The sequence below is a fragment of the Calliopsis andreniformis genome, chromosome 12 (genome assembly GCF_051401765.1).
Source record: "Calliopsis andreniformis isolate RMS-2024a chromosome 12, iyCalAndr_principal, whole genome shotgun sequence".
Taxonomy (NCBI): Eukaryota; Metazoa; Arthropoda; class Insecta; order Hymenoptera; family Andrenidae; genus Calliopsis; species Calliopsis andreniformis.
The window spans coordinates 12729382-12745118 of record NC_135073.1 but is presented as its reverse complement, the minus strand read 5'-3'; the positions used below and the strand labels follow the sequence as shown (position 1 = coordinate 12745118).

At 42.7% G+C, this 15737-nt stretch overlaps 1 protein-coding gene across 1 annotated transcript in view; it reads left to right on the top strand.

Moving 5' to 3' along the window:
• The window catches only part of Plexa (plexin A), a 247758-nt gene that overhangs the window by 213561 nt on the left and 18460 nt on the right, over nt 1-15737 (top strand). The window lies entirely within an intron of this gene.

Below are 15737 nucleotides of genomic sequence, written 5' to 3'. Positions count from 1 at the left end.
GCCGCGAGTCGATTGTGAATTTTGGCAGGGTAAACATTTGCTCGCTATGTTTCGAATTGATTAATTCGACGTTTTTCTTCTTTGTTTGTGTTTACTGTTGATCGCCGCTCCCGCGGTTTAGATCTAATCCGACGTTTCAGTGTATTTTTAATCGCTAAATGGGAGGCTCTAGCGACGAATGACAGACAGCAATTTCCGGAAGACCTAACATTTCTTTTTTTTGTCTTTTTTTTTCGTTTTTCAGACCGCCGCGACAACCGGTCGGGACATCCGATATTTTCCGCGTTTCAGGGATTCGCGGTTTTCTGTTTCCACGTCCGTTGGCATACGTAACGACAGTTACTGTCGGATCGCATCTGTGCGACCCTGCGAAGTCGCTTATCGCGGCTCCTCCATTTTTTTCGTCTGCCTCTCGACGTTCTTTTTCCGAATCGACGGGAATGTTGAGAGAGCGCTGACAGCTGGAGGAGTTGAATGTTTTAATGAGGAGAGTAAATTATCTTGTCTCTGTTACATTGGGTAATGGAAGAATCGTGGAAGTTTAAATCCGGGATGATAGCTGACGGATCGTGTAGACTGGCAGCGGATTACGTACATCCTCAATTAGAAAACTCAGACGGTCTATTTGTGGATGATATACGAAATGATGGTGCATTATGTTAAGTGTCTATTTAGATACATTTGTCTGGGATCTAAGCTGCTCCGTTTTCACACAATCTGCTGGGTATTAAGAGCGTTTGAGGGCTGGTTTGAAAATTAATATTGAGATGTCTATTGTTTCCTGGTGATGAGAAGTATTTTTGGAGATTTTTATAAAATTGTAGTTTACATATTTTATATTTACATATTGAGTGTTGGATGACAGGTGTTGGAATTTTAAGGGATGATATTTTACATGTAGAAATAAGACGAAAATCAAGAATGGCAAGATTGCGCTTAAGGGTTCCTTTCAGAGTTATTAATTGTTGAGAAGATGCCTAAAATTTGCGTGAAATGTGTCTGACTCAAGACTTATTCTACTGACTGTACTGTATCTGACTCTGGGCTGATATTTCTGACGCTCTTGTGGCTGACGCAGGACTTATTCTACTGAATTTACTGTGTTTGACTCGGTGCTCATTCACCTGTCATGTTTATGTCTGATTCCAGGCTTATTCTACTGACTGTACTGATCTGGCTGGGAGTTTATTCTACAAGCGTGTTTGTGTCTAAATCAGGACTTATTCTACTGAGTTTACTGTATCTAGCTGGAGCTCATTCTGTTGGCGTGTTTATGCCTGACTCAGAACTTATTCTACTTGCTTTACCGTGTCTGACTCAGGGTACATTCTACTGACTTTTCAAGCTCAAAATTCGTTACAGATATATACCCAAATATTTATTATAAAAAACAACATCCAAGGAAAAATCTAAAAAGTATTTTAAAAAGTCACAGTATTTACAAATAAAAAAACAAAGCTTCAAACGATCCACAAATATTCCCCCAAACAAACAGCAAAATGCCAGGATCCCGCAGAACCTCGTGCAAATACAAATTAGTATCAAAACAGGGGAGCAATAACAAGGAAGCTCGATCCACAGTCTTGTTCAGCTAAAAAGCAAACCTCTTACGATCCTCCTCCCAAGGTAAACGCTCGACGAGACGAAAACGAGCCCGGCCACTCGAACAGGTTAAATATCTCCGACGAGCCAGCCCTCCGCTGTAAAATCAAAAGGTCTAGACTCCTCGAACGCGAGTGGAGGAGTGTCCCTCGGGGGACCAGCGGGCTATAATTCGCGTCATAATTCAACCGTGTTCGGCCGTGGAAAAGTGCACGCGAGCCGACCGAGGCCCCTTTCATCGGCCCGCATCCTCTTCAATGGTCCTCGCGTGCATCGATTTGTATGGGCCGCCGCTAGGCCCTCGACCCGCCCGAATCTTTTGCTCGTTTTCGTCCCCCGGTTGTTTCCAGCCTCGGCATCGCGGCGAGAATGTCTCGGCGCGTTCTGGGAGGGAGTCTGCAGCCAGCCACGGAAATCGAGGGTACAAAGGCTGGCACCGCGGTGCTAGCTGCCACGCTACGTGGAGGACCTTTTAAGTTAATCTCTTAAACGATTTAAAAGGCCCGAGTATAAATCACGCCCCTCAAAGAGAGCTCTCGCGTGCACGCCAATTGACCAAATAGGAAAATCGACGCTGCCAGGCGAGGCGCGCTGTTCGGGAACGAAAATTGCTCTCGCTTCTGACGATGGAGTTAAGGAATTGCTTGCGTTATTCTTCAGGCAATGGCCAATTTTTAAAGTTAGGTCACTGGAGAGGTATAGGAAGTTACTAAACATGTGGTCCTTCTTTATGTGTGATAATAATGGGGTGGAACCTTGATTTACTGGATCTCAGCTATTCACATCTCATTGGTTTTTTAGGTTTCTGTTATTCAGTTATTTTTATTATTATTATTAGTAGTAGTAGTAGTATTTTCCTCACGAATTTATCTTATAATCACTGTCAAGCTGTAATTTTCAGCTACTGTTCATCACAGGAGTAGCGTCAGTCAGAAATTTTCTCATCAATGATCACACGTTCATGATTACATATTATTATCATTATTATTATTAGTAGTAGTAGCTTTTTCAAGAATTTAACTCATAATCACTGTTCTGAAGATACATTACACAGTGGACTATATTCATCAAGTTATAATTTTCAACTACTGTTCATCATGGAAGTAGTATCACTCACAAATTTTCTCATCAATAACCACACGTTCATAATTATTTATTATTATTATTATTCCTGAAGCCTCCATTCAGCGACCATCTCTCAAAGCCAGAAATCCCCAGAACCCTCTCACGGTCACCACATTATTCTTTATTCCCAGACAAGCCCGCTGGACATTAATAAACCCAGTCAAGCCCGCCGCTGACGCAATGATCGCGTCCACGGAATCACTATTTAATTTGTCATTGTGTTTCCAACTGACACTAACTAGATTCCCGGGCGGCAACGCGATAATGACGCCACCGCGGGATCACTATTTAATTTGTCATTCGACGCGCGATTCGCGCTCGCGAGGTCGCGTTCTCGCGTCAGAGGGTTCCAGGCGGAGGGGCCGAGCTTCCTCGAGCTGTAAAACAATTTCTAAGACGCGCTCGACAATTTTCTTTCTTCTCGCCCCCGTCAGCCTTTACGACACACCTCACGTTCGTCCAGAGTCATCGCGGAGTTGGCAATTTCTCACGGTGATTCCGCGAAGTACGGAAGGCGAGAATCACCCGACACCTTTCCCCCAGAATTTCTAATCTGATTTCTGTCAAGTTTCTTACCGTCGACGACGGCGAGCAAATTTCTCTCGGCCCCTTCGCGAATAGAAAGTTCGTCATCGGTTTCAGGGCGCCTTACATCGTGCTGGATGATGGAATTTGAGACTCAAATCGAAGTTCAGTTCTAAGTGTTGACGCGAGAATTTATTTCAGGGAAGTAAAATCTTAGAAACTTCTCAAAATTTAGTAGCTAGGTATTTTCTGGTTTCCTGCGCTGAGTTGCTGATTGTACAGAACTCTCGACTTTCGTTTCATTCTTTTTCTAAATTAGATACTGACTTGTACACTGAGACTCTTTTGTTGTACTCCTTATGCTAGATAGTGTTAAATTCAGAAAAATCATTGGTTCTTTTCTTTTTCAATCCTCTTACTTTTGGATTCTCATAAAAAATTCTTGTTTTATAGTCGTTCGACTGTGTTCAACCTGTTTATTTATCCTGAAGTTGTGACTAGAATGTGCAACCAATTTGTCAGGATAATCGGCGCTGAGAATAATAACATCAGCGATAATCAGACCTCGTTAAATATTGACGAGCCTCGACGCCGTTACTTTATCCTGTATTCCATGTAATTCGTGGGCCCTGGCAAATCCAGGGATGTCGGGCTCGCATGGCATTCTGTATTTATAAACGAGGGGACGTGTCCTAGTGGTCGTATGGGGATTTGCAATGTAAAAAGAATAGCACAATTCGAGTCGTTTCGTCGAATTTGTTTCCAATTAATGTATTAATGCTCGTTACGTGGTAGATATTCAGGATATTTCAGTAACATGGAGGAACATTTGGTCATTCGAAATAAAAAAGTAAATACAAAGTAGGGAATAAAATTTGCGGACGTCGCGTTTCATTTCGAGAAGTAAGCAGAATAAATGACACTACAGTCGTGGTCTGATCACTGACTGAATCTACTGTGCAGTAGTAGCGTACCTTTTCAGCGTCCAAAAATGTATTTCAAGGCATGTATACTTAGCTAAAATTTAAGCTTGATCTTCTAGAAGTAGAAAGGCGATATTAAACAATTTGATACATATTTTTTTATTTCTAATTTTTTACCACATGCATAGTAGAGGTCAAGGTAGAGTTATTCAGCGTTCAAATACAGATTTCCAAGAATGGGAATTCGAGAAATTAAAGGAAACATATGAAGAAAGACTTTGAAAAGTTATAAACTATAAATTTGAAGAGCTAAAAATTCAAGAATTTAAAAGTTTGAAAACTGAAATTGGTCATGTTAGAAAAATCCTATTGAGTCTTCGATTCATCATAAAATTGGAACTGATTTCATCGAATGCTTAGTTTGATTCTTGTCAAACCCAGATAATCTTCGATCAAACCAGCACATTCATCGCTTCAGCTCAGCGAAAAGTAACAAACGGCCATGTTCTCATCGAAGATAAACTAGTAGCAAAATGGCCGAGGATGCGTCCATAAATAAAAGTTATTTCCCCAGGCAAAAAAATTGTTCGCTGCAGTGCTGTCAACAAACAAATTTTAGTCCAAGTGTCTTTTTCCCAAATATATGTCCGAGCATCGCCAAATAACTTTTCCAATAAACTTCCTCCGATACAGCCGCGTCAACAAGGTCGCCAAACGAGCCAGTTACAACCAGTTTCCATCAGAGGTGAACTTTCGAAGGGGCAGCAGCAGTCGTAGGAAGCAAAGCACGCACCGCTGCGTAGTAATGACTTCACAGGATTAACCGAACGAACCGCGTTGACGATTACACCATGGGGAATCGGTTTAAAACGCCGTGTCAGGGATCGCATCAAAGGTCCTCCCTAATTTCCCTCGTCAAACGGGCCATCATTACGGCACAGAATAGCAGCCGAATCCGCCTCGTTCAAAAGGACAAATGGATCGAGCCTAAAGATTGACGCTCGTCAGCCAGTTAATTACGCGCCATGTCGCTTTTATATACTAATTACGATACCGTTTAGAGAGCATGCCTTCGCTGCGGTCCCCTCTCCCTCCTCCGCGTCCCTCGGCCTGGACCAGCGCCATTACATTAGCGTTCCAGTGCCGAGGGCTTCGAAGGGCACATTGTAAGATACATCCGTTAATTGCGTTAATGCCCGGAGATAGAAGAAGCTTTGTCAGCGGCGAACAATGGGAAGTCAGCCGAGAAGTCCTCCACTGGCTTCCTCCTCTTCTCACGATTATTTCGCGGGACCCGTAGGCGGTGAAATCTCCTCTCGATGTTCCTCGAGGAACGTCACGAAAGAAAGATTTGTGACGGTGGGTGGCAATGGAGGGACCTCTGCAGATCCCCCGTCTCGATATCGGGAAATATCGGTCGAGGAGGTTCAACTTCAAGACACGGAGCAAGGAGGAAGGTTTTAGATAACTAGCTCTCTGGGTTAGGTCAAATTCTGGGAAGTGATTGGGAATACTAGCTTCTGGGTCCCTTTCCACTGCTGGATTTTATTTATTTTCTTTGATAAGTCTTCGAGGAAGTAACATGTTTATGGTTCACCAATAAGGTGTCAATTTACCCTGAATAAGAAGAAGAACAGTATGAGTCCAGGGTTAGCCATTTTAGAATATTCTCGGAACTATATCTGGACTCTAGAACCCATCACGCAGAAAACAAATAGACTTCAAACTTGAATACACTGTGACTCTAGTATCCAAAGAAGATCTAAATCTTAGAGGAACCAACACATTTATAGTCCACCAAAAGATCCAAATTTCCAAATTTATAATCCATCATAAACTTACCTTTACCTCTAAGCTAATAATCAAATTCCAAAAAAAAGAAAAAGAAGCGAACAATTCTCACAAGAAAGCAGACTTTTCAACAGCCCATAAACCTAAGCCTCTATTCTCTAAACCCATTTGCCTACTGTCTTAAAACTAGATACCCTCAGTTCTCACACGCGTCTCACCGCCTTGTTCAAAGGAATCCAAGAAACCTGACGATTTTTCCGTAATAACTATCAAAAACCCATTCCTCGGTAACTGCCTCCCCATTTGGCAGGATTAAACGATCCAGCGCGGCGAGGGTCCGCATATCGATCGCGTCGGGTTCGAAGGCACGCGAAGAAAGAGCACGGCACCGATGCGCGATTAACGGAGGAACGCGAAGCACTGCGCAAGATGATCCGCGGTTTATGTTATCAGGATACGCCGATCGGCCACGATGTTCCGATTACGAGCTGTTTCGCGTACACGTCCATGCAGCGATCCCCATGGAGCATGGGAACAGTCTGGTAACGGTACGCGTTGTTTCCTGGAATCGGGTCGCGTTCCTCGACGCCACCTCTCGCCCCCATCTGTTCCTCGTCCCCCAATTTTTTTCGAGCGATTCAGCGACGATGTCTAGCGATCACGAAGCCGCAGAGGAAATGCCCCCTGGTGCTTCCAGGAATTTTCTTCGCGAAATGGCGCACGTAACCGACGTCCAAGGCAGCACGTTTTCCGGGACGAGGCTGTCGGTGAATGGAGGAGGAATTTTGAGGAAATGTTGCCGAGGTGATCGTAAAATGGCGCGACTGGGGGAATTCGTGAGGGATGCGGATGATTCGAGTGTTCGTTAGATGATATTACGGTGGGCAGGGTTTGGAAAATGACTGGGCCTTTCGTTTGCGTTAAATTCATTTTCGATGAAATAAATTCTCGGCTTTTATTTAAATTGAAGCGGGAAATTGTGTTAAGAAATTTGGCCCGCTCGTGATTACATTTTCTGGCGTTCCCCTTGCTGATGAGTCGATCGATACGGGAGAGTGGTAATCGAATAAACATGGTACTTTCGTTTGGATGCAATATTAAAATTCTGTTGGGGAATTTAGCCGAGTAATGAATATTTTCTGGAAGATATTTGTGGTAATGAGAGGCTGAATATTAATCGATTGACCGCTACAGGGATTTGGCATTATATTTAATTGATGGTTCTTATATAAAGCGGACATTGAACTCGATTCAATATTTATCTCGCGTTCATGATTGCCTTTTTCGCTTGCTTCCCCCGCGATAAATTGATCAGGACGAAAGTTTAATATCGGGAGTAAATGCTGGGACTCTCGATAGGCTAGAATTCGACTAAAATATTAATTGCATTGCTCTTTCATTCACGCAAGCATTTCGTATAATTAATAACGGGGGTAGTTATTAATACAAATTCTCTGACGCTTCCTCTGTGCTCAGTTAATCACAGTCTTGATACCATTCTTCCTGCTTAGAGAATAATTCCAGCGAGTGATATAAGATTTATCACAGAGGTACATTCTAGAGTTTCATTTAAATCGGGCAATGAGCTCAGTTAATTAAACCACTTATCATGCCCCTGATACTGATTTAGCTACTGCATAAGAAATAAGCCTTCCACCTTAGACCAGGGGGAACTACTCAGGGTAACAAAATTCCCTTGAAGCATTTCTCCATTTCCGTTCTTGGTACTCACAGATTAAACAAGTCCAAAAACTCAATATTCACCCTCCTGTATGCACAGTTAATATTACACAGTAATAGTAGATAATATTAACTCATTTTTAAAATTCAGAGAAGAGTAAACCTGATACAGATATACAGGACGTTCTAGAATTGGTGGCAGATGCAATTTTTTATAAAACATAGTGAACTTAATACACTTTGGGTCTAGTAGTCCAAATACTGATAACAATGTAGATAGATACATCAAACAAGAAGTGTTTAACTTAACCACTTTCAAAGTACCTAATATACAGAATATCCAAGCTGAAACATGCCACTTAAATATCTCCTCGTTTAACAACACCAAATTAAAAAAGAAAGAACTAAAAAACAATGATCCCACAAAAAAGATTATTTTTCCATAATATTTCTCCCTTGAAACAATTCAGATTATGACATAAACGATCCTCGTGCCATTAAAATCAGAGGAGACATTTCGATGTCCTCCTTCAGCGTGTACACCCTGTACCTCCAATACTCAAGAAGCAAATGCCAATCATTAAAACCCCCTAAAAAAGGTCGTGCACCAGACAAAGCCGAAACCTCCGTTTGCCCATCAGCGCGAGAAGTTTTCGCCCATTAGGGAAACTCTTCGTTAAAGGGACGGCGTTTCCCGTGAAAGGAAGACAGCCTATTTGGGTACTTTTGTCGAGGTTTATTCGATAAGTGGCGTTCCCCTAGACGGGGGCAGGGCGCGCATGTGGGGTACCGCGCCCCTTGTGGAGGGCCTCGAAAGCGAGGGATTTTTAATGTCTCGACGAGACGAAAGGAAACTCCTGGCCGGATATATCTATATATCGGTTCCGAGGACTCGAGTGAGCCGAAAAGGGGGCGAGGAGAAGAGGGTGGCGATGGAGGGGGGCGGGAGAGAAGGGGCTAGAGCAAAGTAGACTCGGAACGGGGGGAGGTATGGAGTGTGTAAGTACGCCCCTTTGCGTCTGGTCTAGGGATAAAAAGCCAAGCCTGCCAAACTTTCCGGCACTCGAGCGAGGCGCAGCCCTCCAGGGTCGTCGTCGACGTCGTCGACGGTGGCTTGGCTGCATTTACACCCAGCCATTTTCCTCCCTGCTTTATGCTTCAGCCTCTGCTCTGAGGAATTTCGGTGATCCTGGGGATCGAACGGGCACAGAGACTGTGACACGTTTGCACCCAACACGCTCACGAAAATCGATTGTTTACCTTCTGAAACGATGATTCGTGATGAGAACGAATCTAAAGTGCCGAGAGAATCGCTGTTCTCTGGTGCTTTGGCTCTTCAGATGATGTTATTTGAGGGGACGGTGAAAAGGGGCTCGATTTAAATTTATATTGAGGAGATTGGGTTTTGATTAGTGTAGAGTCAGTTGTTCAAGAAGGGTTAGGGTTAGATCAGGGTTTCTCAACCTTTTTGGTTTGTGGTTGCTTTGCAGACATTGGCTACCTCTGTGCTCCTTAACGCACTCTTTTCTTTCTTTTTTAGTATCCTCGTTTTTCTTTTCTTCACATGGTCCTGAAAATTCGATGTCAGAACCTATAATCGTATGTGGAAACTTTCAGACCAAGTGAGTGAGTTCTTCCTTCCTACCTTACTTCAGCAAAATTCGAGTAACACGAGCATTCTTTCATTCAGTTGTCGATTTTATTCATCCATGAATCATTGAATTTTCCTGGAATGGGAGAACGAGTATTTGCTCACATAGTTTAAACGCACCATAAGAAGCAGTATCATTCCTATTGAAAAACACTGACTTACATTATACGTTCAATATTTCTACAAATTTTCTCGTGTCGAAGAGTAACCTTTTAAACAGCTTTAAGAAATGGCCTCTGCTCGACAGAGTGATAGTCTGACGCCTTTGGGGCGAGAGGGTTTGGCCTCTCGATCGATTTCTCGTGAAGCGTTTTACGGTAGGATAGGGTTGAATCGATCGGGGGGTTATTAAAATTTCAGGATCCCTCGGATGCTTCTGGGTGGAGTGGAAAGCGATCGTAAAACTTCGAGCAGGTCTTCGGCGTTCATTTGTGATTCGTGGTTTTTCTCGCGGGAGCGGTCAGCACGCGAGCTCCTTAATCTTCGTTTGACACGCTTTCGCTGTGGCTGGAGAGCGAGGAGAAAATCGGCGATTTATGAAAATATTCTACGATCGATTTAGAAGCTAGGACCTGTAATTAAAAATCAGAGTAACTGTATTAACTCTCAATAATTATCGCCTGATCGGGCTCGCTCCAGCTATATTCAGCCTTCAAAGGAAACCGATATTTCATTAGCGATTCGTTCGATGGTGCAAATAGGGAACTCGATATTTATTTTTTAAACGAATTCAGCAGCTCCCGCTGCGGCTGTCGTCGCGTTCGTTTGTTCCACGGTAAAATGTTAATTCTGCGAATGCAATCCTGATGCGCGTTATACATATTTAAAAACGGGTATGTAACTCGCTGGTTATAATAGGATGCGAGGTAAATAAAAAAGTCATTTAAATTGCAAGAGGCAACGGTGATTTGTCAACGCGACAGCGTTTCATGCTTTCGGAACAACTGCAAATATATAATTACAATCCTCTCCTTTTTTACACTGTCTTGCGTTTCCACCGTTAAAACGCTATGACTGCATAATTATGAAAGAATTTAAATGAACGAAATCGTGCTTCAGCCAACTAAATAATACCCGCAGGTAATAGTAATTCATTCGAGTCTCAGATTTCGATGTTTCTTGGGAATTATAGAGAAAAAATCTTAATCTACTCCGACGCGGTTGATCATGGTATTTCTGTTCAAATAGTATTAGCGATTAACATGCTTTGACTTACTGGTTATTTTGTACGGAGGAATGTTTCTTCTCTGATCGTCTGCACTCATTACCAGATCAATATTTTCTTTTTCATTTTTATTGGGTACCTCTAGAATGCCAGTAGAATTATAGGGAATTATGCCTATCTTAAATGGCTGGCTCAATAAGAAGTTGATTTTTAGAGAGACATTTATTGCATCGACATATTTAGATTGATTTGTTTTTTTATCAGACTGAAGCTTTCACTTTCCTCAACCCATTAAAATATATATCGCCGACGTCACCATAGTACACACATGGGTGTTGGCAGCACCTACAATGTTAACAGCATTTACAATAAATGCTGTCAACGCTCGAAGGGTTTCCAGATAAACTGATCACCCTGTATACTTAATAAAAATGTTTCTTTCTTACTCTTTCCTCGAATTCTACACAGAATCAACGATTTTGAAATAAGAAAATTAGAAAATTGATGAGGTAACTGTTCGAATACTTGGAAATGAAAAAAATTGGAGAAATTCTTCCCGCGCGAAAATGACTATTATCAGAAATGAGCGCGAGGCACGAGCCAAAGCACGCTTTTAATTCCATATCATTGTAGCGTAAATCAATAGTCGCGTTGCCCTTCCCCACCATCGTTTCCCATTTCCTCTTATGCCAGTATCCCCCTTTTCCCTCTGCAGCCGCGTGGACGACGTATTTTTAGCCGATTTTCACTTTCACTCTCGCCGCGCGTTCTTGACCACATCTCGCGCTGTTACGCGCTGCGCTGGGCGCGATAAGACGCGAGTCACCTTGCAAACGCTGCAAATAAACCACGAGTCTCGCGCTCCATCGCTCTGTACGCGACTCAGGTACAATGAAGCTCCGCTTTAATGGAGGGAAATCGATGAGTAATCCAAGAACACGCAACGATGGTTAATCTTCTTCTTCTTCGCCTTTTTCTTCCTCGTTTGCCTTGAGATTAAATTAGACAGGAGGCAGCGCCTTTGTCCCCATTGATTAGACTATTCATTCAACAAGAAACCGACGAGGATCGTCGTCCACTCTTCTTCGGGACGGAAAGTAGACGTTAGAGATCGCACACCTGTTCCATAAATGTCAAACCTGAATTAAGAGGGTGACTAGGGGGGCTATCGCCTTGGGCCTCAGCCTTGAAGAGGCCCATTTTCTCACGTACTACGTGAAATAAATTTCAGGAAATACTGTACCATTTATCATGTAACGTACACCGAGGAAACTCCAAATAAGTGATAAATTCTATTTTTCAGATTTTAGACTAAGACCACTTACACAATTATCAGCACAGTTATCCTTCATAAAATCCTCTCAGAAATTAGGGAAAATTATTATATCATCACCACTTCCTCCACTTCCATTGCTCAGCCCTAGCTTCACAAAATCTGAATCCAGTCCTGATCGTCGTTGTCTAATTACCAGAACGCTGTCGAAGCTGTTTAAAAAGGATTGGCGAGGAATTCTTTTCCCCCTGTTATAACTGCTGGAGGAACGCGTGCAAGGAAACAGTAAACAGCGAGCGAGTAGTCGCGCGGTTTATTCGATACGTGGCTGAAGTCCGAAGGTGACGAAGCACTCTGTTCCAAGCAGCGCATTATTGCCAGCCGTGCGCTGAATCTGAAGAGAATTCTACGCGGAAAATAGCGTTACGGTGTTACAGCGCGGAAAGAGGTCCGACAGCTTGGTGGAAAAGCTGCGAAAGCAACAGAATTCTGCAGGAGAATATTTCCTCGCTGCTTGAACTGTCTTCCACTGTTTGCAACAACGTTTTCGGCGGAAATTTTTAACGTCGATGGATGTCAGTATTCTGGGAAACGGGGATAGAGAAGAGAGCTGAGTGCGCAAACTTTGGGTTACGGAAAGTGGAGGAAAAAGGATTCTTGTGTTGAAATTGGGGAAAGAAGAGGTTGAAGTATAAGTCTGTGATGAATGTATATGAAAGCTTCTGATTTTCGAAAAAATTCTGAAGGACTGAAGCAGTTATACTGTGTCAGTATTTATCATATTTTTACAGTTTCTGTCGGGAGAGATTGAAGAATATTTCTGCTTCTGAATCTCAAAAAATTTGTAAAGAAATTAATATTCTGCGAATATGGTCTGTCCTAGAAAATTTCGAATTTCACCCTCATTCTGAAAAACTTGAAAAATATTCTGACTTCTGAATCTGAAAAAATTCCCCCCCAAAAAAGTATACACAGAAAACTAGGTTTCATGCTTGGCTCTAATTCCGAAGAAACTGAAAAACATTTCCATTTCCTCGAGACACATAAGACTTCCAGAGGAACTGTAATCTGGAACCTAATTTATCGCGAAGGAAAGGGTATTATAAAGCTCGAAGGGGTAGAGGGAAGCAGACTAAAAGTCGTCCATAGAAATGAATCACTCGAGAACGAAGCTAGCAGCTACATTTTATCTTTCGTAATTCAACGCTCGTCCATTTTTCCCCAGAGCTGGTAGTGGTTCGTGTACAGCTTGCGCACGTTCGAGCGAATATATAAAAACGTAATAAAAGATGCGGCAGCGCCTCATAAAATTATTTCGCAGTCTCGTAAACAATGGATACCGCGTCACTGGGCCATCAGCCACTTCCACCCTTTCCACGCTGCTCCCGAAGGGTTGCACCCGCTACGTCGAAGGGTAATGGGCAATAAGGGAGAGAAAAAGGGGCGAGGGAGGTATACGACCGAGAAAAATGAGGAGAGAGAGGATAGCGGGGCGACAGATTTAAGAATAATCTGAACAGAATGAAATACAACTTCGAACATTCGCGAAGAATGCTCGAAGGATATTCTTGGATCTCTAAGAGGTCAAATAAATTCTCAGTTACGTTTTAGGTCCACAGAATTTCACTGAAACTGTGTAATATCGTAATTATGAAGGCGAGAATGCAAAAAAGTTCGATATTCATTATCGCAGCTGTTCTTTCACGCAAAACGTGTTTTTCTGCTGAAAACGCTGGCGGCAATTTAATTGTTGCTCGAAATTGCTGTTTGATTTGATTTTCGTGAAACTTTTTGCCCTGGCGAGGTATACGTGCACTGTATGTAGAGTAATTACTTATAATTGGTGTACGAAAAAATTCGACGTCCCTGATGCTATATTAAACGCATCGACGAGTGAGACCTGGAACAGTGTTTTTTGAGATCTTGTAAAATACCATACTATACATATTTTTGTTCTATTTTTCATTGCTCAGAGGAAATCTCCTGCTTTAATAATTTCAACATTGAATTAGTAGAAAAACGAATACCTATCATGATCAACGAATATAATATAATCACTTTAGCTTGAAACCCTCTGAGTGTTAGAAACACTTATTGTAAATACTGTTACCATTGCAAGAGCTGTCAACACTCATTAGAGCGATTCCAGTGAAACTGATCACCCTGTACAAACATTCAAATTCAAATTCAAATTCAAATTCCCCGCCTCCAGAATAATAAACTCCAACTCACTGCTTCTCACTCCCGCGTGAAAGAATATTATCCCAAGGATATCCTCTGCTTAATTCACCATTCCACGCACACATTGACCTCCATTCAGAGCCGAGGAACGGAAGTCCCCGCAAATACTCGGCAACTCTGCACGTGTAAATTCAGACGAGAGTTGAATCGCGGCTGGCGTGGTCGGGGGAGGTCGGAATAAGGACGAGAGGACGGGTCGAGGAATAAGAGTAATATAAATAAAAGGTTACGGAAGACGAGCGAGCGTAACGGCGAGAAGGAGGAAGAGTTTCCTCCGAGGCGAATGAAGGAGTCTTAGGCCAGTGCATCGTCGCGAGTCTTTCAATGAGGGAAGCGACCACAAAGATGGAGATAGATGCCTGCCGTAAAGGAGGGGTCGAGGTAAGAAAATAAGCTGGCTGGAAAAGGAAATGACGGGGACAGGAAGAATCACGGATCGCGGCTAAACGCGAGAGACGATAACGACGAGAATGGGAGAGAGGAAGAGAAGAAAAGAGGGCTGAGCGGTGGACGAGAATTAGTGTGTCGTTGCACGTAGCCTGGATGAAGCTTCCTTCTTCCCCTTTTCGGGGGAAAAAAAGGGAGAAAAGTGGACCGAAGCGTACGGGCTGCGCGAAATGGAGAAGATCCTGGGGAAAAGGGAGCGGAAGAACGTAAGGAACAGAGGGGAGGGTTAAGAAGTGGAGGCTGGGGCTGAAGGATTAAAGTGGCGGGGAATAAAAGTAGTGCGTGTACAGGGTGTTTCACTGAATCTGTTACGGGAATTTTCCATGAATATGATTTTCCCCTTTGAAATATCGACCCGCGGTAAGGGTCGTGAAATGTGCGGGGGAGAATAAAAGAGAGGCGTTCTCTGGCGCAGAAAACAGATGTAGACACAGAATTTTAGTTACACTCTCAAGGAAGAATTTTAATTTTAACGAAACTCACAGTACATTAAAACATTCAAAGAGCAGTGTTTTTCAAATTAAAACACTTTGCAGATCTGAATATACTCCTATTCTTGTATCTCTATTCTTTTTCTTTTAATATATCTTTGTAGCTCCACAGTTGCGCGAAGTTTAATTAAAATCAGAATTTTGGGGTCCAAAATAAGCCTCCTTTAGCAACCTTAATAATCATTACAACTAATCTGCTTGTCGAATTTAATACAGAGAAAAGTTTCTTCCATTCCAATTACCAGTGAAAACGGAAAGCCACAGTCAGACAGAGGGTTACTTTCGTTTATCCTCAAAGACTAGCTCAACTAAACTAAATCCTCTCTTTCTCTCGTGAAATTTAATTCTAAAAAAGGAGCTACGTTCACCGATAAACTCTTCGCGAGAAAATTAAAGGAACACCCTGTATATGAGAATGTAGGAAACGAGGAGAAAAGGTTGAGGCAAGAAGATGCACCGAGGTAAGAAATGGGTAAAGGAGAGGAGGAGCAGCAGGAGACGGGGCATTGTTTCTTCGTTGCTGGACCAGCGTCGTGGCTAATGAATTGCATTATTGGAAATCCGGAATATAAATAAGGTTACGCTATTACGTCGTTCGATAGGTAATTGCCGAGTTCATGCGCGCCACCCGTGAACGACGATATATTACACGACGATATTACACGGGGAAATACAAGGCCGAGCGATTTCTCTTCCCTTTCGAAGTTCGTTAACTCTCGGCACTTCTTCGCTCCTCTTAGCACATCATCGTATCGAGCTATCCTCCTTCGAAGTGGTCGATACTGGGCACTTCCTAGAAATTACTCGACTCGAGAGAAAAATA